Below are 23,790 nucleotides of genomic sequence, written 5' to 3'. Positions count from 1 at the left end.
CCAGTTTCATCTGAAACAAATTTTGTTTCATGAAACCCGATCTGACAAAAGTCGCTCAACTCTACTCACAATGTAGACAATGGGTCAATACTGTTTTATGTGACCCATCAGTAGCACTTTGCACCAAAGCACTAACAAATATAATCCTGGATGTGAGCATTTGTGGAGAAAATGGAATTCAGTGATGACTAAGATATTCTATATACATATCAGCTCTACAAAGAAAACAATGGATTCAAAGGAATAATTGAGTAGATACCTGGAAAATCTACTGCAGGCGTGTGGGTGAAGGCATCTGGGAACGGCGGGAGTCGAAAAATGAAGCATGTTATTTAGTAAGTGGAGGTCATATGTAAAACATAATAGTAATCATTATGTCCATTCCTTCTAGGAATCATTTGAAACAGTAGATGTCAAACATTGTAGCACTGAGCTTTCGAAGTGTCCATAAATACTGTATAAAGAAGTTTCTTTTCTAAAATGTTTGCCATATGATCAAATTACTTTTCCAAATGCTAGCGGCATGGCTTCCTATGAGGCATCTTGATTGTATCACAGTATATTACATTTCCCTTCTTCCTGTAATTTGCTTGTGTCTACCAGATAAAGAAACATGTCCTGCAGAAGAGCAGATAATCTGGGCTCTGGGCAATTTACTGTTTCATCTTTCCTTTTAAATATTAGAAGCGGTATTAGTTTTTCTACAGTACAGGATGATCATTTTGCTACTGTTGTCATTACTACCACTAGTAGTGTTGAGCATTCCGATACCGCAAGTATCGGGTATCGGCCAATATTAGCTGTATCGGAATTCCGATACTTAGTTCCGATACTTTTTTCATATCGAATACCGGAATCGGAAGTTCCCATAATGCTAGGAGCCCGCTCGATTTGATTCAGCCAATGGGGATCCTCAGAAGTGTGGGCATATCCTGTTAGGCATGTAGGCATGTTAACTACTGGCATGGCTGTGATTGGCTGCTGAAATGATGTCATGATGCACTATAAAAAGCGCTGCAGCCGCCATTTCTGGTCACTCTGCTGTGAATTCAGTTAGGGACAGGCTGCTGTTGAAGACTGTGAGGGACAGTTAGAAATAGCGATTCTAAAAACAATATTGTGCTTTATCCAGGCTACATAAACCACCACTGTAGCTTGCTTTTCCCTAGCAGCGCTGTTTTCACAGCTGTCTGCAAGGGCTGTGTGAGTGCAGACCCACGCTGTGTAGTGTGTCCTGCAGGCACGTCTGCTTGTAGGCCGGCCAGCGTGTGTCTCTGCCTCATACACATTTTTCTTTTATTGCTGCTTTTTTTTTCTCCTGTATAGTGTGCTTCCATACGTATCCATATACGTTGGTTGCAAACACTAAAGGAGTGGACAGCGGAGCCTTTCAGCAGCCTTTCAGTGCTATAGCCCATTTCTCTGCACTGTTTTTGGCTGTCTGATAGGTCTCTCTGTGTGTGAGTGCAGCTCACGTTGCAGTGTGTTCTACAGCCACCGCTAGCTGTAGTCGGCTCAGCGTGCGTCACTGCCTCATACATAGTCCTTTTTTTGCAGCAAATTTAGCCAGATTTTTGCTCCTATATTTGTGTGCTTCCAACCGCATCCATTGTCATTGATTGGTTGCAAACACTATATAGGATTAGATAGAGGAGCCTTTTTGCTGGCTTGTGCCCTTCAGGGCCAGCCAGGCTAGTATCACCCTATTTTTTGGAGCCTCATCAATTGCATTGTAGGGAGGGAGAGGGCGGGGGCAGACTTGGTTGCCTGTAGCCTCCACTTTGGCACCCGTGAGGAGCAATCCTCTTCTAAAACACAAAACGGGCGCTCCCAGGACTTGCAGTGCGTAGTCTTTTTTTGACACAGTTGCAGATGACATTTGCTTTGTCAAATGCAAGCTGTGTCATCAGAAAGTGAAATGAGGGAAAAATGTGAGCAACCTCAATACCACAAATATGTGGAAACATGTGCGTACCAAGCACGAGGTGGAGTTACACAGACACACTGAAGATGTAGGCCAACCTTCAGCAGCACCTACCACCTCTTCAGCTCGTGTTGGGGCCTCTTCCTCCAGCTCACACACAGCTGGTTCGGCTTCCTCACTGGAACGCCATGGAAGAACCACTGCCACTGTTGTCCAGAGACCCAGTGAAATTCCACCCACTGAACCACGGTCGCAGTCATCAGCACCCTCCCAGGCCACTCACCAGCAATCGGTAGCACAGGCATGGGAGAAAAAGCGGCCATACTCGGCAAACCATCCCCGAGCACTGGCTCTGAATGCCGGCATTGCCAAACTACTGGCCCTTGAGATGCTGTCATTCAGGCTGGTGGAGACTGACACATTCCGGAACTTTATGTCATTGGCAGTTCCACAATACAATGTGCCCAGCCGCTTTTATTTCAGCAGGCAAGCTGTCCCTGCCCTGCAAAAGCATGTGGAGGGAAAAATTAAAAATGCGCTACTAAATGCCGTCAGTAGCAAGGTCCACCTGACCACCGATGCGTGGACCAGTAGCCATGGACAGGGACGATACCTTTCCCTCACTGCCCATTGGGTCAATGTTGTGGAGCCGGGTACAGATCTGGAGAGTGGCTCTGTACGTATTCTGCCAACTCCAAGGATTGCAGGAATCCAGTCTGTACATATTGAGTCCTCCTCCTACTCTAGTTCCTCGGAATCAGCACTGTGTGAGCCTGTTAGGCCAGATATGAGCACAGGTGTGGCCAAACGCAACAGGCCGTCCTTAAATTAATTTCTTTGGGGAATCGGAGCCACACAGCACAGGAGCTCTGGAATGCCATCAAGCAGGAGAGCGATGTGTGGTTTGTGCCAGCGAATCTCCAGCCAGGTTTGGTAGTGAGTGACAATGGCTGAAATCTAGTGGCAGCTCTGGGCCTAGGCAACCTCACTCACATACCATGTCTGGCACACGTGCTCAATTTGGTCGTGCAGAGCTTTCTGAGGGACTATCCGGATCTTGATGCACAGCTGCACAAGGTTCGCCTAGAGTGTGCTCACTTGCGGCGTTCCAGCATGGCAAGATCGCGCATTGCATCTCTGCAACGCCGATTCCGCCTGCCAGAACATCGCATCATATGTGACCTCCCCACCAGGTGGAACTCAACGTTACATATGTTGGAGCGGTTGTGTGAGCAGCAGGCAGCAGTAATGGAGTACCAGCTGCATCAGGCGCAAACAAGTCGCACTATGCGCCGGACACACTTCACCACCACTGAGTGGGCCACTATGAGGGACATCTGCCAAGTTTTGCGTGCCTTCGATGACTCCACGCGGATGGCCAGTGCAGATGATGCACTAATCAGCATGACTGTCCCCCTCATCTGTCTGCTTCAAAAAACCTTACAAGCACTAAGTGAGGAGGTTTTTGAAGAGGTCGAGGATGCGCAGTCAGAAATGCCATCTGTTTCTGGCAAGTCTGCGCAACGTGCTTCCACACAAAGGCCCAGGCAGGGGACACTTAGTGAGGAGGATGACGAGGAGTCAATGGAGGAGGAGGAACACATCTCTCCAGAGGAGGGAGGTACACAAGGCTCTAGTAGTCCGTGTGTACAGCGAGGGTGGGGTGATGCTGAGCAGGCAGAGATGCTGCCTCAAGCTGGGGACAGCGTTTCCGGTCCAGTTGGCAGTCTGCAGCACATGGTTGATTTCATGCTGCAGTGCTTGTTAAATGACCGCCGCATCGCCAACATTCTCCACACGGCTGATTATTGGGTGTACACCCTCCTAGATCCTCGCTACCGGGACCAATTACAAAGCCTCATACCACAGTTGAACCGGGAGTGAAAAATGCGGGAGTACCAAGAAACACTTGTGCAGGCCATCATGTTCTCCATTCCTCCCACAAGTGTTGCTGGTAGTGCTTTTCAAAGCAGCCATGTGGGTAGAGGCAGTGGAGGAAGCTCTGCACAAAGAGGTAGCAGAGGCAGTGCCGCAGGACAAGGCAAGGCCAGTATGGCTCAAATGTGGAAAAGTTTTGTGGGACCGCCACAAACGGCTACACCATCACAGACGGCTCCAGTCAGCAGGAGGCAACGTTTCCGTCAGATGGTGACAGACCACTTGTCGTGCCCTGTTAGTGTTCTCCCAGACGGCTCTTCCCCGTTCAAGTATTGGGTCTCTAAGCTGGATACATGGCCAGAGCTTAGCCAGTATGCATTGGAGGTGCTGGCTTGCCCTGCTGCCAGTGTATAATCGGAACGTGTCTTTAGTGCTGCAGGTGGTGTGGTAACAGACCGTCGCACGTGACTATCCGCCGATATTGTTGACCGTCTTACTTTTGTGAAAATGAACAAGGCCTGGATCTCACCTGAATTTGCCAGTCCTCTTCCAGAATAAATAATTGGCTGGCAACAGGATCCAGGTCTCCTGTTGTGTTCATGTTTCTATGACCTGAACTTTATTTCCTGGGCTACAGCAACGCCCGTTGTTGCTCAGAAGTGCTGTCCGCACAGACAAAACACTCGCTCATGTGTAAGTGGGGTTCGGTAACGTCAGCTGATCCCCTGCTGTGTGTACGGCAAACTCTCCTGCTGCCTACAACTTCTGGCTACCTCTGATTTAATATGTTCTCTGATTTGCCCTCTGTCTCCACTCTGTTTTGAGTATTTCCTCCGGCCTACAACACCGCCTGTTTCTGCTCTCAAGTGCCGTCTGCACAATCCACACTTGATCCTGTGGTACCTGGGTCCTGTAACATCTGCTCATCTCCAGAGTTGAGCACGGCAATGTCTCCTGCTTTGTCTACATTCCCACTACTTGTAGTGGAAATGTGGACAGAGCAGGAGACATTGCCTGACTCACCTCTAGGGAGAAGCTGCTGTTACAGAACCCCAGTAACACAGGAACAAGTGTGGGTTGTGCAGACGGCATTTCAGAGCAGCAACTGGCGTGGTTGGAAGCCAGCGGAAATACTCGAAACAGAGTGAAGCCAGAGGCCTAATTGGAGTACGTTGACAGTTAGTAGTAGTCTAGAAACAATCGCAAACTGCCACCAAGTAGGCCTCGGCCTACTACCTGATTTTCCCTGGGCTCCGACACCACCAGTTGGTGCTCAGAAGTGCTGTCCGCACAGACAAAACACTCGCTCATGTGTAAGTGGGGTTCGGTAACGTAAGCTGATCCCCTGCTGTGTGTATGGCAAAGTGTCCTGCTCCCTCCACAGTCAAACAACCTCAGATTTACACCTGGCTCCAAGTAGGCCTCGGCCTTCTACCTCATTTTCCCTGGGCTCCGACAACGCCAGTTGGTGCTCGGAAGTGCTGTCCGCACAGACAAAACACTCGCTCACGTGTAAGTGGGGTTCGGTAACGTCAGCTGATCCCCTGCTGTGTGTACGGCAAATTCACCTGCTGCCTGCAACTTCTGACTACCTCTGATTTAATACGTTCTCTGATTTACCCTCTGTCTCCACTCTGTTTTGAGTATTTCCTCCGGCCTACAACACCGCCTGTTTCTGCTCTCAAGTGCCGTCTGCACAATCCACACTTGATCCTGTGGTACCTGGGTCCTGTAACATCTGCTCATCTCCAGAGTTGAGCACGGCAATGTCTCCTGCGTTGTCTACATTCCCACTACTTGTAGTGGAAATGTGGACAGAGCAGGAGACATTGCCTGACTCACCTCTAGGGAGAAGCTGCTGTTACAGAACCCCAGTAACACAGGAACAAGTGTGGGTTGTGCAGACGGCATTTCAGAGCAGCAACTGGCGTGGTTGGAAGCCAGCGGAAATACTCGAAACAGAGTGAAGACAGAGGCCTAATTGGAGTACGTTGACAGTTAGTAGTAGTCTAGAAACAATCGCAAACTGCCACCAAGTAGGCCTCGGCCTACTACCTGATTTTCCCTGGGCTCCGACACCGCCAGTTGGTGCTCAGAAGTGCTGTCCGCACAGACAAAACACTCGCTCATGTGTAAGTGGGGTTCGGTAACGTCAGCTGATCCCCTGCTGTGTGTATGGCAAAGTTTCCTGCTCCCTCCACAGTCAAACAACCTCAGATTTACACCTGGCTCCAAGTAGGCCTCGGCCTACTACCTCATTTTCCCTGGGCTCCGACAATGCCAGTTGGTGCTCGGAAGTGCTGTCCGCACAGACAAAACACTCGCTCATGTGTAAGTGGGGTTCGGTAACGTCAGCTGATCCCCTGCTGTGTGTACGGCAAACTCTCCTGCTGCCTACAACTTCTGACTACCTCTGATTTAATATGTTCTCTGATTTGCCCTCTGTCTCCACTCTGTTTTGAGTATTTCCTCCGGCCTACAACACCGCCTGTTTCTGCTCTCAAGTGCCGTCTGCACAATCCACACTTGATCCTGTGGTACCTGGGTCCTGTAACATCTGCTCATCTCCGGAGTTGAGCACGGCAATGTCTCCTGCTTTGTCTACATTCCCACTACTTGTGGAAATGTGGACAGAGCAGGAGACACTGCCTGACTCACCTCTAGGGAGAAGCTGCTGTTACAGAACCCCAGTAACACAGGAACAAGTGTGGGTTGTGCAGACGGCATTTCAGAGCAGCAACTGGCGTGGTTGGAAGCCAGCGGAAATACTCGAAACAGAGTGAAGACAGAGGCCTAATTGGAGTACGTTGACAGTTAGTAGTAGTCTAGAAACAATCGCAAACTGCCACCAAGTAGGCCTCGGCCTACTACCTGATTTTCCCTGGGCTCCGACACCGCCAGTTGGTGCTCAGAAGTGCTGTCCGCACAGACAAAACACTCGCTCATGTGTAAGTGGGGTTCGGTAACGTCAGCTGATCCCCTGCTGTGTGTATGGCAAAGTGTCCTGCTCCCTCCACAGTCAAACAACCTCAGATTTACACCTGGCTCCAAGTAGGCCTCGGCCTACTACCTCATTTTCCCTGGGCTCCAACAACGCCAGTTGGTGCTCGGAAGTGCTGTCCGCACAGACAAAACACTCGCTCATGTGTAAGTGGGGTTCGGTAACGTCAGCTGATCCCCTGCTGTGTGTACGGCAAACTCTCCTGCTGCCTACAACTTCTGACTACCTCTGATTTAATATGTTCTCTGATTTGCCCTCTGTCTCCACTCTGTTTTGAGTATTTCCTCCGGCCTACAACACCGCCTGTTTCTGCTCTCAAGTGCCGTCTGCACAATCCACACTTGATCCTGTGGTACCTGGGTCCTGTAACATCTGCTCATCTCCGGAGTTGAGCACGGCAATGTCTCCTGCTTTGTCTACATTCCCACTACTTGTAGTGGAAATGTGGACAGAGCAGGAGACATTGCCTGACTCACCTCTAGGGAGAAGCTGCTGTTACAGAACCCCAGTAACACAGGAACAAGTGTGGGTTGTGCAGACGGCATTTCAGAGCAGCAACTGGCGTGGTTGGAAGCCAGCGGAAATACTCGAAACAGAGTGAAGACAGAGGCCTAATTGGAGTACGTTGACAGTTAGTAGTAGTCTAGAAACAATCGCAAACTGCCACCAAGTAGGCCTCGGCCTACTACCTGATTTTCCCTGGGCTCCGACACCGCCAGTTGGTGCTCAGAAGTGCTGTCCGCACAGACAAAACACTCGCTCATGTGTAAGTGGGGTTCGGTAACGTCAGCTGATCCCCTGCTGTGTGTATGGCAAAGTGTCCTGCTCCCTCCACAGTCAAACAACCTCAGATTTACACCTGGCTCCAAGTAGGCCTCGGCCTACTACCTCATTTTCCCTGGGCTCCGACAACGCCAGTTGGTGCTCGGAAGTGCTGTCCGCACAGACAAAACACTCGCTCATGTGTAAGTGGGGTTCGGTAACGTCAGCTGCTCCCCTGCTGTGTGGAGGGCAAACTGCTGCTGCCTCCAAATTGTAACTACTTCAGATTTAAACATTCTCTGATTTGGCCTCTACTCTGTCTCTAGTATTTCCCCTGACCTCCAACACCACCAGTTCCTGCTCACAGTAGCCGTCCACGCATTCCACACGTGTTCCTGTGTTACTGGGGTTCTGTTATGTCAGCAGATCCCCCAATATGTGTCCGCCACTGTCTCCTGCGCTGTCCACCTTCCCACTGCAAGCGGTGGGAATGTGGACAGAGCAGGAGACAGTGGCAGACACACATCAGGGGATCTGCTGACATTACAGAATCCCAGTAACACAGCAACATGTGTGGATTGGGCAGACGGCTACTGTACGCGTAAACTGGCGGTGTTGGTGGTCATGTGAAATCCTGGAAACAGAGTGGAGACAGATGCCTAATTGGAGCACGTTGACAGTCTGTTGTAGCCTACAAACAATCTAAAACTACCACCAAGTAGGCCTCGGCCTACACCATGATTGTCCCTGGGCTCCAACAACGCCAGTTGGTGCTCGGCAGTGTCTTTGGAACGGGGACTCCCTGTTACCCAGCCTGGTTCCAGCACGCCTGCTGTTTCCGGGTAGTGTCAAGGTCACTATGCCACCAATCCGTTGTCCTGTCGTCTTGCGGCCGGGTTAGCCGACTCTACGGTGCCTGCAGTTTAGGTGACTCCTATGTGGGCTGCGGGAACTGGCACTGAAGGCTGGATCCGTAGTGCCAATGGGACATGGACCCCCTGTAGGACTGTGGGTTTCGGTAACTGCGGCCGGCTTGCGGCCTGGCTACTTTGCTTTCAATGGGTACCTTCTGCTACCCACCCGGGTTCCAGCACTGTCTGCTGGTTCTCGCCAGAGCCTTTGGCCTAGGTGCCTCCATCTCGGTATCCGAGGTCCAGCACCGTCAGCTGGTCCTTGGTAGTGCTTTCTAGCACAGGTACCTCCTGCCTAGTAACCGTGGTCCAGCACCGTCAGCTGTTCCTCGGTAGTGCCATTGGCTCTTGTAGCTTTTGATACCCATCTGGGTTCCAGCACCGTCAGCTGGTTCTCGGCAGTGTCTTTGGCACGGGGACACCCTGTTGCCCAGCCTGGTTCCAGCACGCCTGCTGTTTCCGGGTAGTGTCAAGATCACTATGCCACCAATCCGTTGTCCTGTCGTCTTGCGGCCGGGTTAGACGACTCTACGGTGCCTGCAGTTTAGGTGACTCCTATGTGGGCTGCAGGAACTGGCACTGAAGGCTGGATCCGTAGTGCCAATGGGACAGGGACCCCCTGTAGGACTGTGGGTTTCGGTAACTGCGGCCGGCTTGCGGCCTGGCTACTTTGCTTTCAATGGGTACCTTCTGCTACCCACCCGGGTTCCAGCACTGTCTGCTGGTTCTCGCCAGAGCCTTTGGCCTAGGTGCCTCCATCTCGGTATCCGAGGTCCAGCACCGTCAGCTGGTCCTTGGTAGTGCTTTCTAGCACAGGTACCTCATGCCTAGTAACCGTGGTCCAGCACCGTCAGCTGTTCCTCGGTAGTGCCATTGACTCTTGTAGCTTTTGATACTCATCTGGGTTCCAGCACCGTCAGCTGGTTCTCAGCAGTGTCTTTGGCACGGGGACTCCCTGTTGCCCAGCCTGGTTCCAGCACGCCTGCTGTTTCCGGGTAGTGTCAAGGTCACTATGCCACCAATCCGTTGTCCTGTCGTCTTGCGGCTGGGTTAGCCAACTCTACGGTGCCTGCAGTTTAGGTGACTCCTATGTGGGCTGCGGGAACTGGCACTGAAGGCTGGATCCGTAGTGCCAATGGGACAGGGACCCCTTGTAGGACTGTGGGTTTCAGTAACTGCGGCCGGCTTGCGGCCTGGCTACTTTGCTTTCAATGGGTACCTTCTGCTACCCACCTGGGTTCCAGCACTGTCTGCTGGTTCTCGCCAGAGCCTTTGGCCTAGGTGCCTCCATCTCGGTATCCGAGGTCCAGCACCGTCAGCTGGTCCTTGGTAGTGCTTTTTAGCACAGGTACCTCCTGCCTAGTAACCGTGGTCCAGCACCGTCAGCTGTTCCTCGGTAGTGCCATTGTCTCTTGTAGCTTTTGATACCCATCTGGGTTCCAGCACCGTCAGCTGGTTCTCGGCAGTGTCTTTGGCACGGGGACTCCCTGTTGCCCAGCCTGGTTCCAGCACGCCTGCTGTTTCCGGGTAATGTCAAGGTCACTATGCCACCAATCCGTTGTCCTGTCGTCTTGCGGCCGGGTTAGCCGACTCTACGGTGCCTGCAGTTTAGGTGACTCCTATGTGGGCTGCGGGAACTGGCACTGAAGGCTGGATCCGTAGTGCCAATGGGACAGGGACCCCCTGTAGGACTGTGGGTTTCGGTAACTGCGGCCGGCTTGCGGCCTGGCTACTTTGCTTTCAATGGGTACCTTCTGCTACCCACCCGGGTTCCAGCACTGTCTGCTGGTTCTCGCCAGAGCCTTTGGCCTAGGTGCCTCCATCTCGGTATCCGAGGTCCAGCACCGTCAGCTGGTCCTTGGTAGTGCTTTTTAGCACAGGTACCTTCTGCTTAGTAACCGTGGTCCAGCACCGTCAGTTGGTCCTCGGTAGTGCCATTGGCTCTTGTTCCTTCTGCTACCCATCCGGGTGCCAGCACTGTCTGCTGGTTCTCGCCACAGCCTTTGGCCTAGGTGCCTCCATCTCGGTATCCGAGGTCCAGCACCGTCAGCTGGTCCTTGGTAGTGCTTTTTAGCACAGGTACCTTCTGCTTAGTAACCGTGGTCTAGCACCGTCAGTTGGTCCTCGGTAGTGCCATTGGCTCTTGTTCCTTCTGCTACCCATCCGGGTGCCAGCACTGTCTGCTGGTTCTCGCCACAGCCTTTGGCCTAGGTGCCTCCATCTCGGTATCCGAGGTCCAGCACCGTCAGCTGGTCCTTGGTAGTGGTTTCTAGCACAGGTACCTCCTGCATAGTAACCGGGGTCCAGCACCGTCAGCTGTTCCTCAGTAGTGCCATTGGCTATTGTTCCTTCTGCTGCCACTACGGGTTCCAGTACTGTCAGCTGGTTCTCGCATGAAGACAACCACCAAGATACAGAACAAAAGACAGAAGAACAAGATGCAGAAGAAGCAAAAGCAGAAGAACAGAAAGCAGAAGAACATTAAGCATAAGACAAAAAATCAGCATAGAAGAAATCAAAATTATAAGCAGAAGAAGACTAAGCAGTAAATGGGGGTGAGTCCGTTCCTCCTCGTGGTGCCCCTGGAAAATGCCTGCTGCTGCAGGCCAAACTGAACGCGGACAAATCCTGTTGTAAATCTTTTGTGACAGGCAGAACGTAAGGTGTAATCTTATAACTTTTATAGATAAGTACTACAGGAATGCCTGTCGCCATAAGAAAATGAAGAAAAAGAAGAATAGGAAGAAGATGAAGAAATAGCATATGAAAATTAATAATAGATGAATAAGAAGAATATGAAGAATGGAAAAAAAAATTAATGGGAAGAAGGTGAAGAAGAAGAAGATGAATAAGGTGAAGAAAAAGTTGATGAAAAAAATGCTACTGCTGCGGATCATGAAGGAGAAAGTGTGGGAGAAGTACAAAAGAAGGTGAAGAGCATGGAAGTTGTGAAACATACATATCTGACTAAATATAAAAAAGTTAACATAGTCAATATCTTTTTAACTCAGAACGTCTTGAAAAAAAAAATTGGAATTAATGCTATGCCATGTGATTTGAATAAACCACTATGCTTTTAATGTCTCCTCCACCTCCCACAATATATTCTACATGATTCTTATTTGTTTTCAATTATGTAGAATTAGCCAACAAGGAAATAAAGGCCTTTTTTTAATTCCGATACCGGAAGTCCCATTGACTTGAATGGGACTTCCGGTATCGGAATCGGCGATACCCGATATTTTTTTCGTATCGGGCGATACCATCCGATACGATATTTTTGGGTATCGAACGGTATCGCTCAACACTAACCACTAGTAATATTTATTTAATGGCCTTCTACTCATTATTGATCCATGGTGACTTGATGGATGAGGTAGGAAGATTGATCTTGTGCAAGCCTAGATAGATCCACAAGGTTCTTCTCTACTGTTATCTTTATAATATTAAAATTGATTTGCTTGTTCTTCTTGCCATCCATGGCATTGATAAAATTCTTCTCCAGCAGCACTTTTCAAAGGCGTCGATTTGTCTTCTGTTTTGTTTCTTTATCGTCCAGCTTTCACATTAGTATGTTACCACATAAAAGACCAAACTATGAATGATCCTGCATGCTAGATATCATGCAATCTATGCAATTAGGGATGAGCAAGTGTGCTCAGTGGTATTCAGATATCAATCAAGTATCTGGGTGCTCAAATGTGCAAGGCAAGAATAGTCCAGAGCTCGGATTTGAAGCTTGAATCCACGCCTTGTATGTTTGGAGCCTGTTACACAACCAATAAGCATGCGGAGATTGTCTGTCAGTCACTGTAATGCCATAGCCATCTTTGTAGTGGCATTACTGCGATTGCCTGTCTGCATTACCTAATAAGACATTATAAAAGGACAGACATTGACAAACTCGGCTCATTGACTCCATTGCACAGCTCAAGGACAGTCGATTGGAGGAAGACAGCAGTTATCCAGCCCTGTATGTGCACAGTTTAACTAATCAGAGTCCAGTAGTGTTGATACTGGTGCTGATGCTGCACTATCGTACTAATAGTCATTCTAAGGGCTAATCTTGTGCTTTGCTGTTTGTATTAGATACATTCTGCATTTAGCCTAGGGACAGTTGCACGAGCAGGGAGAATGGCATAATGCAACGCTAGGGCTTTGTAGTCCATTGCTAAATATATATAAGCTGCACTTGGCCACCTTCTTTTTTTGGAGGGTGAAGTCATTGAATATATTATTATCCATAGAGTAATACCTGCTTTGTATTACATTAAGGTGGTACATAACACTACAAAAAAGCATTCAAAAATGTATCTGGATTCAATTAGTCATCCATAGAGTATTATGTGCTTTGAGTTACATTTTGGTGGTATATAACAAAACAAAAAAGCATTCAAAATTTTTTTTAATTGAATTTGTTATCCATAGTGTATTACGTGCTTTGTGTTACATTGCACTGGTATATAACACTCCCAAAAACTGTTCTGGATTGAATTAGTAATCCATACAGTATAACGTGCTTATTGGGTGACAAGACAACAAAGATGGCAGAATCCTGCGACACTACTGAGGGAGTGATCGGAGGAATATCGGAGCCAAACAAAGCTGGTGTGACAGCAGAGGTGGTAGTAGCCTGTGATCTGGAACTGGCTGCTTTGCCAGAACCTCATGGCCTGAGCTTAGGCACTTAAGAATTTAAAAAGTTCTTTACAGTTAGAGCAGTTAGACTGTTGTGAATTCTCTTTCTGGGCTCCCTCTAGTGGTTACTGAAGGTAGTGGAGCTGGTCAGATTGACAGAGGTTTTGTGAGTTCTCATTCTTTGCACCCTCTGGTGCTTACTGGAGGTAGTGGAGCTGGTCAGATTGACAGAGGCTTGCCACCTGATAATGATGATGACAATTGGAGATCTGGGGTTTCTGACTGGTATATTTAAGACAGCTGACTTCCTTCAATCCCTGCTGGTCATTTTCTTCCTGTGCCTTCTGAGGTCTGATGTCTCCTGCTCTGTTCCTGCATGGTTCAGCTAAGTGGTTCATTTGCTAATCTTTTTGCATTTGATCTGGTTTTATCTATCTCTGCTTTGGGCGGGTCAGCTTGCTCCTGGTGGGGCTGTGCTGGATCACCGCCCATATGTTACTGCTTGTGTCAGTTTGTTCTGTCCCCTGTTATATTGGTCTCTTTTTGCTTTGCTTTCAGTATATACCAGAGTGCTGATATAGTGGGGGCGAAGTCGTGTGACTTCAGTGTTTTTTTGTGCATCAGACGTGTTGGATTTTTCAGGTTTTTTTTGCATGATTGCAGACAGTGTCTTTCCTTTCCTGTCCTGTCTAGTCAGTTTGGGCCCCATCATTTGCTCAGTCTATTTTTCTGCCTGTGTTTGTGTTTTCATCTTGTCTCACAGACAATATATGTTTGGGGGCTATCTATTCCTTTGGGGTCTGCTCCGGGGCAGTTTAGATTTAACCTTTCTTGTTTTAGGCTGAGTTAGCTCTCCGGCTGTGCCGAGGCGTCTAGGGTATCGTATGTACGCTCCACGGCTACTGCTAGTTGTGTGGATAGGATCAGGGGTCTGCAATCCGCTTAGTTACCAACCTCTCTGGTTTTCTGGTGGCTTAGCCTGGTCCTGCTATCCTCCTCGGTGACCCATTCATAACATTAGACTGTGGTCTGCCCCAACAAATGGCATGCATTGTGTGCTACAATAATCTAGCAAAAGACAATAGAGAGTTAATAGAGAAAAGTCGATCTTGGTGGACCAGTGTCTTTTTTCAACATATGTAACTATGTAATTTGTAACTGTGTATGGCAAAAAAGAGGGTATTTAGTACTGCATAGGACACCAGTGGATACTTTGTGTGTTTGTGTAGAGGTGGGTTAAAAGTGCGCATGCTCGAGGTTGCCATCTTGACTTGTAATTCTATTTTTTTCTGGACTTCGAAGCAAAAAATCATGAGCAGATAATATTTTTTATGGACACATTAATCCCTTTCTCACCTTAGATGCATACATAGGTCCCTTTGACCTGGTTCTTATTGACCTGGGATGCATGATACGTCCCCGTGATTTTGCAAGTAAAATGATGTGCGCATTCATTTGCCGCCAGGTGTCAGCTGATTCTGACAGGTAACACCCGGCACTCAGTGTCACTCATGGTTACTATAAGGTACTGGTCACTACAACATACTGGTCTCTACAACGACAGTTTGCAATTTTTACTCGACAACATTCTCTGCTACTTGTTTCTGGACAACACCCATGTAGTCAAAATTGTGACTACACCTGTAAATTAATTCCCAAAGGGGTATAATTTCCAAAATTGGGTCATTTGAGGGAGATATTCTGCTTTTCTAGCAGGTAGGGGCTCTGTATATGGAGTTCACAAACTATTCTAGAAAAATCTGCACTCCAGAAGGCAAATAGCGCTTTGTCCCTTCCGAGTCTCGCCATGTGGCAAAGCAGTACTGTACTGCCACATATGGGGTATTGCCACGTTCAATAAAAATTGTGGGATAAATTATTGTGCCATTTTTACCTACTTCTTGCGTGAAAATGTAAAATCTGGGGCTAAAACAAACTTTTGGTGGTAAAAATGTAATTATTTTTTCTTCACTGTCCAATGGTATAAAATTCTGTGACACACCCATGCTGTCAATATGATCACTGCAACCCTAGATGAATTTGTTGAGAGGTGTAGCTTGTAAAATAGGATCACTTATGGGAGTTTCTGTTGTTTTGGCAACTCAGGGGCTCTCCCAGTTGGTCATGGCACCCGCAAATCATAACAGTAAAAGCTGCACTATAGTATGACGCTTCTTCCCTTCTGAGCTTTGCTCTGTGCCTGAAAAGTAATCCCCAATTACATGTAGGGTATTGGCACACTCAGGAAAAAATGGACCTCACATTGTGGGGGAAAATGTGATTTTTTTATTTTCACGGCTCAATGTTATAAACTTCTTTGAAGCACCTGTAGTTTAAGGTGCTCACCACTAGGGATGAGTGGACCCTTGGATGTTCAGGTCCGATGGGTTCAGCTGAACAGTTAAAAAAAAGTTTGGATTTAGGTACTAGAACAGTATCCAGACTTAAACCTGAACCCGGTGTCGTGCTGACATGGCAGCGCAAGAAACACCCAAACAGTAACATGGATTTCCTAGTGAAGTCCATATTCAGTGTCTGTGCCCAAACAGTAGGTGTTCGGTACGGACGCCAAACTTTACTGTTTTGGTTCACCCATCTCTACTCACCACAAATCTAAATACATTCATTGAGGGTCTAGCTTCAAAAAATGGAGTCACTTATTGGGGTTTTTCACTGTTTAGGCACATAAGGGGCTCTCCAAATGGGACATGGCATCCACTAAAGATTCCAGCAAAGTTTGTGTTCAAAAAGTCAATTGATGCTCCTTCCCTTCTGAGCCGTTTCGTGCGCCAAAACAGTAGTATTCTCCTTCATGTTGGGTATCGGCGTACTCAGCAGATATTGCACAACACATTATATGGGGCAATTTCTCCTGTTACCTTTATTAAAATGTTAATTTATTTTTGAGGAAAATTCGATTTTTTTTTATTTGCAGGGCTCAATGTTCTAAACTTCTGTGAGTGCCTGGGGGCTAAATATACTCACCATACATCTATATAAGTTCCCAGAGAGGAACTTGTGGGAGACTTTCCCTGCTTAGGCACATCAGGGGTTCCAACAAATTTTGCATTCAAAAAGTCAAATGGCGCTCCTTCCCTTCCGAGCTCTGCCCAAGCAGTGATTTTACCCCCACATATGGGGTATCAGCATGCTAAGGAGAAATTCAACAAAATATGTTTGCAGTCAATATTTTCCTGTAACCCTTGTGAAAATAAAAAAAATTGTGTAAAGTAAAATTTTTGTGAAAATAGTTAAATGATGATTTTTTTCCACATTCTTCTAAAAATTTCTGTAAAGCATCTAAACGGTTAATAAACTTCTTGAATGTGGTTTTGAGCAACTTGAGGTGTGCAGTTGTTAGAATGGTGTCCTTTTTGGGTACTTTCTGTCATGTAGACCAAAGTCACCTCAAATGTACTGTGGTCCTTAAAAGAAATAGTTTTGTAAATTTTGTTGAAAAAATGAGAAATCACTGGTCAAATTTTAACCCTAATAACTTCCTAACAAAAAAAATGTTTAAAAAATTGTATGATGTAGAATAGACATGTGGAAAATGTCATTTATTTACTATTTTGAGTGACATATCTCTCTGATTTAAGGGCATAAGAATTCAAAGTTTAAAAATTGCAAAATTGTTCAAATTTTTGCCAATTTTCCATTGTTTTCACAAATCATCACAAGTCACATCGAAATTTTTTTTTACCACTACCATGAAGTACAATCATGAAAAAAACTGTCTTGTAATCAGTGGGACCTCACAAATCGACACTGGTCAGAATTGTAAAAATTCGCCTGGTCATTAACGTGCAAACCACCTTCAGAAGTAAAGAGTAGAGATGAGCGACTTTACCTTTTTTCGGGTCGAGTTGGGTTTCATGAAACCCGACTTTCGCAAAAGTCGGGTCGAACGAAATTGGCCGACTATAGGGAAAAGTCATAGGCCGACTGAAACACGAAACCCAATGCAAGTCAATGGGGAAGCAAAGTCGGCAGGGAGTGGAAGACAGTAAACACACCTACAGTGCCCATTTCAATGCCAAAAACCTCAATTCTTATAACTTAAGCTTGTCAACCTTAATTTACTTCCTAATAATTGTTACACATTGAAAACTGGGGGTTATTTGGCTAAAGTTGTGGGGGGGTTGGGCTGGCTCCTGGTTTTCGTGTGCCCTGGGCCAAAGAGTGTCAGTGCGCCCCTTTAACACATACCACAACTCATGATGCTCCGATACGCCACAGAAATATAGGTATAGTACAATGACACATACTTCACTGCTTACATGACATGACTGATCTATTTTAAATTGTACAATAGCTCAAAAACAGGACAGTATATTACTCCATACAGTGTTATGGCCACCACATTGTGCACCATACTGAATAATGAGCCCCATATATTTCTCCATACCAAATAATTAGTCACATATAATGTTCCATACAGTATCTGATGAGCTCCACATAATGCTCCATATATAATGGGCCCCATTTGTAATGATCCAGTGTATAATGTGCCCTGTTATGATTGAGTCACCGAGGAGGAAAAAACAAAACACAAGCTCAGCCCAGAAAATCAGAGAGGTTGGAAACTAGCGGATTGCAGACCCCTGATCCTATCACACAACTAGCAGTAGCCGTGGAGTGTTCCTACGGTGATCCTAGACACCTCGTCACAGCCGGAGATCTACACAAGCCTAAAGAGAGAAAAGAGAAAAACTGACTGCCCCAGAGCAGACCCCAAAGCAATAGGCAGCCCCCAACATATAATGACGGTGAAGCAAGATGAAAACACTAACAGAGATAGAAAGATAGGTTGAGCAAACGATGGGGCCCAAGCTAACTAAAAAGGACAGGACAGAAAAGCTGCTGTCTGCAATCTGAGAAAACCCTGCTAAAAAATACTACCAACACAACTGATAAGCAAAAAGGACCCTGAAGTCACTAGACTTCAAACCCTATATCAGCACTCAGAATATTCTGGAAGCAGAGCAAAAGAGAACACTGATCAAGGAAAAAGAATCCAGCACACCCCCAGCCGGGGATGGCTGAACTCAAAAAACAAGGTAAACAAAACCAAAACTAATAAGTTCAATAGCAGAGCAAAAACTTATCTTTGGGAAGCAGGAATCAGACTGGTCTCCAAGAATCCAGCAGAGAAATCACCAGCGACTCAGAAGGGCGTTGGCTGCCTTATATCCAGTCTGTAGTTCCCGTTACCCAGTCACGATCCACCTGATCAGGTGCTTGGTTTCTTTCATCCAAATCAGCCTCACTACCTTCCTTCACCAGAAGAGGGAGATCCTCGGACACAAAAGATGAATGAACAGATGAGCTCACAACTGTGCCCCTTAGATGCTGCTCCAGTGTCTGATCTGCCCCATTTACATTGCTCCAGTACATGATGGGCCTCATGGATGATGTTCCAGTGTATGATGGGCTCCAATAAAGCTCCATATATAATGGGCCCCATTTGTAATGCTCCAGTGTATAATGTGCCCCTTAGATGCTGCTCCAGTGTCTGATCTGCCCCATTTACAATGCTCCAGTACATGATGGGCCTCATGGATGATGCTTCAGTGTATCATGGGCCCTAATAATGCTCCATATATAATGGGCCCCATATGTAATGCTCCAGTGGATAATGGGCCCCTTAGATGCTGCTCCAGTATCTGATCTGCCCCATTAACAATGCTCCAGTACATGATGGGCCCTATTTTAATTAACCCAGGCATGGTATGTGAAAAGAGCTCCATGGAGTAATCTGAGGTGTGTACTTTCACATCCTTCACTTTTGGTGTGGGTGAAGACACAAGGAAAGGGGTTGCTCCTGACCAGAAGCCTGCACTTACGACTCAGTGCTTGCATTTTTTACAACTTCAGAAGAGGAAGCGATAGAGCTGGAGGCTGTTTCAGCAATGTAAGCCACAAACAGTTCCTGATACTCCAGCTTTAAAAGCAACCTACCTACTCCCAGAAAAGGGAGCCTTTCAGGCCTTCCAGAGCTACACCATGACGCTGGCTCAACACCTCATGCCTTAGCTGCTACTGTGTTTTTGGCACTACCAGCAGATGCACCACCAACCACCATCAGTACCAGGTGGCTCTCCACACCGACATCCATGTCCTCTTCCACCATACTTTCTCATGTTTTTGAAAATGGACCCAAAATACCAGCAGATATATGGTACTGTATCAGAAGCGTACAGCTCTATACAGTCTATGGATAACAGTAAATCTCTGTATATATTTTATGAGTAGTGTTGAGCGATACCGTCCGATACTTAAAAGTATCGTATCGGATGGTATCGGCCGATCGAAAAAAATATCGGGTATCGCCGATTCCGATACCGGAAGTCCCATTCAAGTCTATGGGACTTCCGGTATCGGAATAAGAAAAACCCTATTTTTGCCTTGTACAGCCTCTCTGGGGTCTGTGCCGGCTTGCCGGGGGGTCTGTGCAGGCTCCAGTGGTCTGTGCAGGCCTGCCGGTGGTCTGTGCAGGCTCCGGTGGTCTGTGCAGGCCTGCCGGGGGGCTGTGCCGGCCTGCCAGTGGTCTGTGCAGGCTCCGGTGGTCTGTATAGGCCTGCCGGGGGGCTGTGCCGGCCTGCCGGTGGTCTGTGCAGGCTCCGGGGGTCTGTGCCGGCCTGCCGGTGGTCTGTGCAGGCTCCGGGGGTCTGTGCCGGCCTGCCGGGGAGCTGTGCAGGCTCCGGTGGTCTGTGCCGGCCTGCCGGGGGGCTGTGCCGGCCTGCCGGTGGGCTGTGCAGGCTCTGGGGGGTCTGTGCAGGCATCATCCGATGGGACTACAAGTCCCATCGGGCGATGCCTGCTACCATGACAGTGATTGACACATTAGCCAATGATGGGACAGTAGTAGTCCCATCATCCGGCTAATGTGTTGAATGTAAAAAAAAAAAAAAATTACATGCTACATACATACAACATGCATACTACATATATACTACATGTAACATACATACTACATATATACTACATGCATACTACATACATGCTACATACTACATGCATGCTACATACATGCTACATACTACAGACATACTACATACATAATACATATATACTACATGCATGCAACATACATACAACATATATACTACATGCATGCAACATGCATACTACATATATACTATATATACTACATGTAACATACATACTACATATATACTACATGCTACATACATGCTACATACTACATACATGCTACATACTACATACATAATACATATATACTACATGCATGCAGCATACATACAACATATATACTACATGCATGCAACATGCATACTACATATATACTACATGTAACATACTACATATATACTACATGCTACATACATGCAACATACATACTACATACATGCTACATACATAATACATATATACTACATGCATGCAACATACATACAACATATATACTACATGCATGCAACATGCATACTACATATATACTATATATACTACATGTAACATACATACTACATATATACTACATGCTACATACATGCAACATACATACTACATACATGCTACATACATACTACATACATAATACATATATACTACATGCATGCAACATACATACAACATATATACTACATGCATGCAACATGCATACTAAATATATACTATATATACATGTAACATACATACTACATATATACTACATGCTACATACATGCAACATACACACTACATGCTACATACATGCAAAATACATACTACATACATGCTACATACATACACACTACATGCTACATACATGCAACATACATACTACATACAGTGGGGAAAAAAAGTATTTAGTCAGTCAGCAAGAGTGCAAGTTCCACCACTTAAAAAGATGAGAGGCGTCTGTAATTTACATCATAGGTAGACCTCAACTATGGGAGACAAACTGAGAAAAAAAAATCCAGAAAATCACATTGTCTGTTTTTTTTCATTTTATTTGCATATTATGGTGGAAAATAAGTATTTGGTCAGAAACAAAATTTCATCTCAATACTTTGTGATATATCCTTTGTTGGCAATGACAGAGGTCAAACGTTTTCTGTAAGTCTTCACAAGGTTGCCACACACTGTTGTTGGTATGTTGGCCCATTCCTCCATGCAGATCTCCTCTAGAGCATTGATGTTTTTGGCTTTTCGCTTGGCAACACGGACTTTCAACTCCCTCCAAAGGTTTTCTATAGGGTTGAGATCTGGAGACTGGCTAGGCCACTCCAGGACCTTGAAATGCTTCTTACGAAGCCACTCCTTCGTTGCCCTGGTGGTGTGCTTTGGATCATTGTCATGTTGAAAGACCCAGCCATGTTTCATCTTCAATGCCCTTGCTGATGGAAGGAGGTTTGCACTCAAAATCTCACGATACATGGCCCCATTCATTCTTTCATGTACCCGGATCAGTCGTCCTGGCCCCTTTGCAGAGAAACAGCCCCAAAGCATGATGTTTCCACCACCATGCTTTACAGTAGGTATGGTGTTTGATGGATGCAACTCAGTATTCTTTTTCCTCCAAACACGACAAGTTGTGTTTCTACCAAACAGTTCCAGTTTGGTTTCATCAGACCATAGGACATTCTCCCAAAACTCCTCTGGATCATCCAAATGCTCTCTAGCAAACTTCAGACGGGCCCGGACATGTACAGGCTTAAGCAGTGGGACACGTCTGGCACTGCAGGATCTGAGTCCATGGTGGCGTAGTGTGTTACTTATGGTAGGCCTTGTTACATTGGTCCCAGCTCTCTGCAGTTCATTCACTAGGTCCCCCCGCGTGGTTCTGGGATTTTTGCTCACCGTTCTTGTGATCATTCTGACCCCACGGGGTGGGATTTTGCGTGGAGCACCAGATCGAGGGAGATCATCAGTGGTCTTGTATGTCTTCCATTTTCTAATTATTGCTCCCACAGTTGATTTCTTCACTCCAAGCTGGTTGGCTATTGCAGATTCAGTCTTCCCAGCCTGGTGCAGGGCTACAATTTTGTTTCTGGTGTCCTTTGACAGCTCTTTGGTCTTCACCATAGTGGAGTTTGGAGTCAGACTGTTTGAGGGTGTGCACAGGTGTCTTTTTATACTGATAACAAGTTTAAACAGGTGCCATTACTACAGGTAATGAGTGGAGGAAAGAGGAGACTCTTAAAGAAGAAGTTACAGGTCTGTGAGAGCCAGAAATCTTGATTGCTTGTTTCTGACCAAATACTTATTTTCCACCATAATATGCAAATAAAATGAAAAAAAAACCAGACAATGTGATTTTCTGGATTTTTTTTTCTCAGTTTGTCTCCCATAGTTGAGGTCTACCTATGATGAAAATTACAGACGCCTCTCATCTTTTTAAGTGGTGGAACTTGCACTATTGCAGACTGACTAAATACTTTTTTTCCCCACTGTACATGCCACATACTACATACATGCTACATACATACTACATATATACCACATGCATACTACATATATACTGCATATATACTACATGCATGCAACATACATATATACTACATACAATACATACATATAGACATACAGTACATATAACATAGAGTACATACTCACCGTCACTTGTCACTTTGATCCCCGAAGCCATTGTCCCCTTGAGGAATAAATATCAAAATAAAAAAACACCAATATACTTACCCCGATCCGCAGAAGTCCACGAGGGTCCCACGTCCATCTTGCGTGGAGAACAGCAGCATCAGCTGATGCTACCGTTCTCTACCAGCTCCAGGAATACAATGACGGAAGGTAGGTATCCTTCCGCACTGTATTCCTCCACCACTTTAAAAAAAAAAAAGTCCCTAGTCTCACTTTATGCCATTGCTGCGTGGGATACCTACCTTCCGACTTCTGCGGTTCGGGGTAAGTATATTGGTGTTTTTTTATTTTGATATTTATTCCTCAAGGGGACAATGGCTTCGGGGATCAAAGTGACAAGTGACGGTGAGTATGTACTCTATGTTATATGTACTGTATGTCTAAATGTATGTATTGTATGTAGTATATATGTATGTTGCATGCATGTAGTATATATGCAGTATATATGTAGTATGCATGTTGCATGCATGTGGTATATATGTAGTATGTATGTAGCATGTATGTAGTATGTAGCATGTATGTAGTATGTATGTTGCATGTATGTACCATGTAGTGTGTATGTATGTAGCATGTATGTAGTATGTATGTTGCATGTATGTAGCATGTAGTGTGTAGCATGCATGTAGTATGTAGCATGTATGTAGTATGCATGTTGCATGAAGTATGTATGTTACATGTAGTATATATGTAGTATGCATGTTGTATGTATGTAGCATGTATGTAGCATGTAAATTTTTTTTTTTTTTTTACATTCAACACATTAGCCGGATGATGGGACTACTACTGTCCCATCATTGGCTAATGTGTCAATCACTGTCATGGTAGCAGGCATCGCCCGATGGGACTTGTAGTCCCATCAGACGATGCCTGCACAGACCCCCGGAGCCTGCACAGACCACCGGCAGGCCGGCACAGCCCCCGGAGCCTGCACAGACCACCGGCAGGCCGGCACAGCCCCCCGGCAGGCCGGTACAGACCACCGGAGCCTGCACAGACCACCGGCAGGCCGGCACAGCCCCCCCGGCAGGCCAGCACAGACCCCCGGAGCCTGCACAGCCCCCCGGCAGGCCGGC

Source organism: Dendrobates tinctorius, unplaced genomic scaffold, assembly GCF_039654945.1.
Source record: "Dendrobates tinctorius isolate UK_male_01 unplaced genomic scaffold, ASM3965494v1 ptg000084l, whole genome shotgun sequence".
Classification (NCBI taxonomy): Eukaryota; Metazoa; Chordata; class Amphibia; order Anura; family Dendrobatidae; genus Dendrobates; species Dendrobates tinctorius.
Note: the sequence above shows the minus strand (reverse complement) of the source record.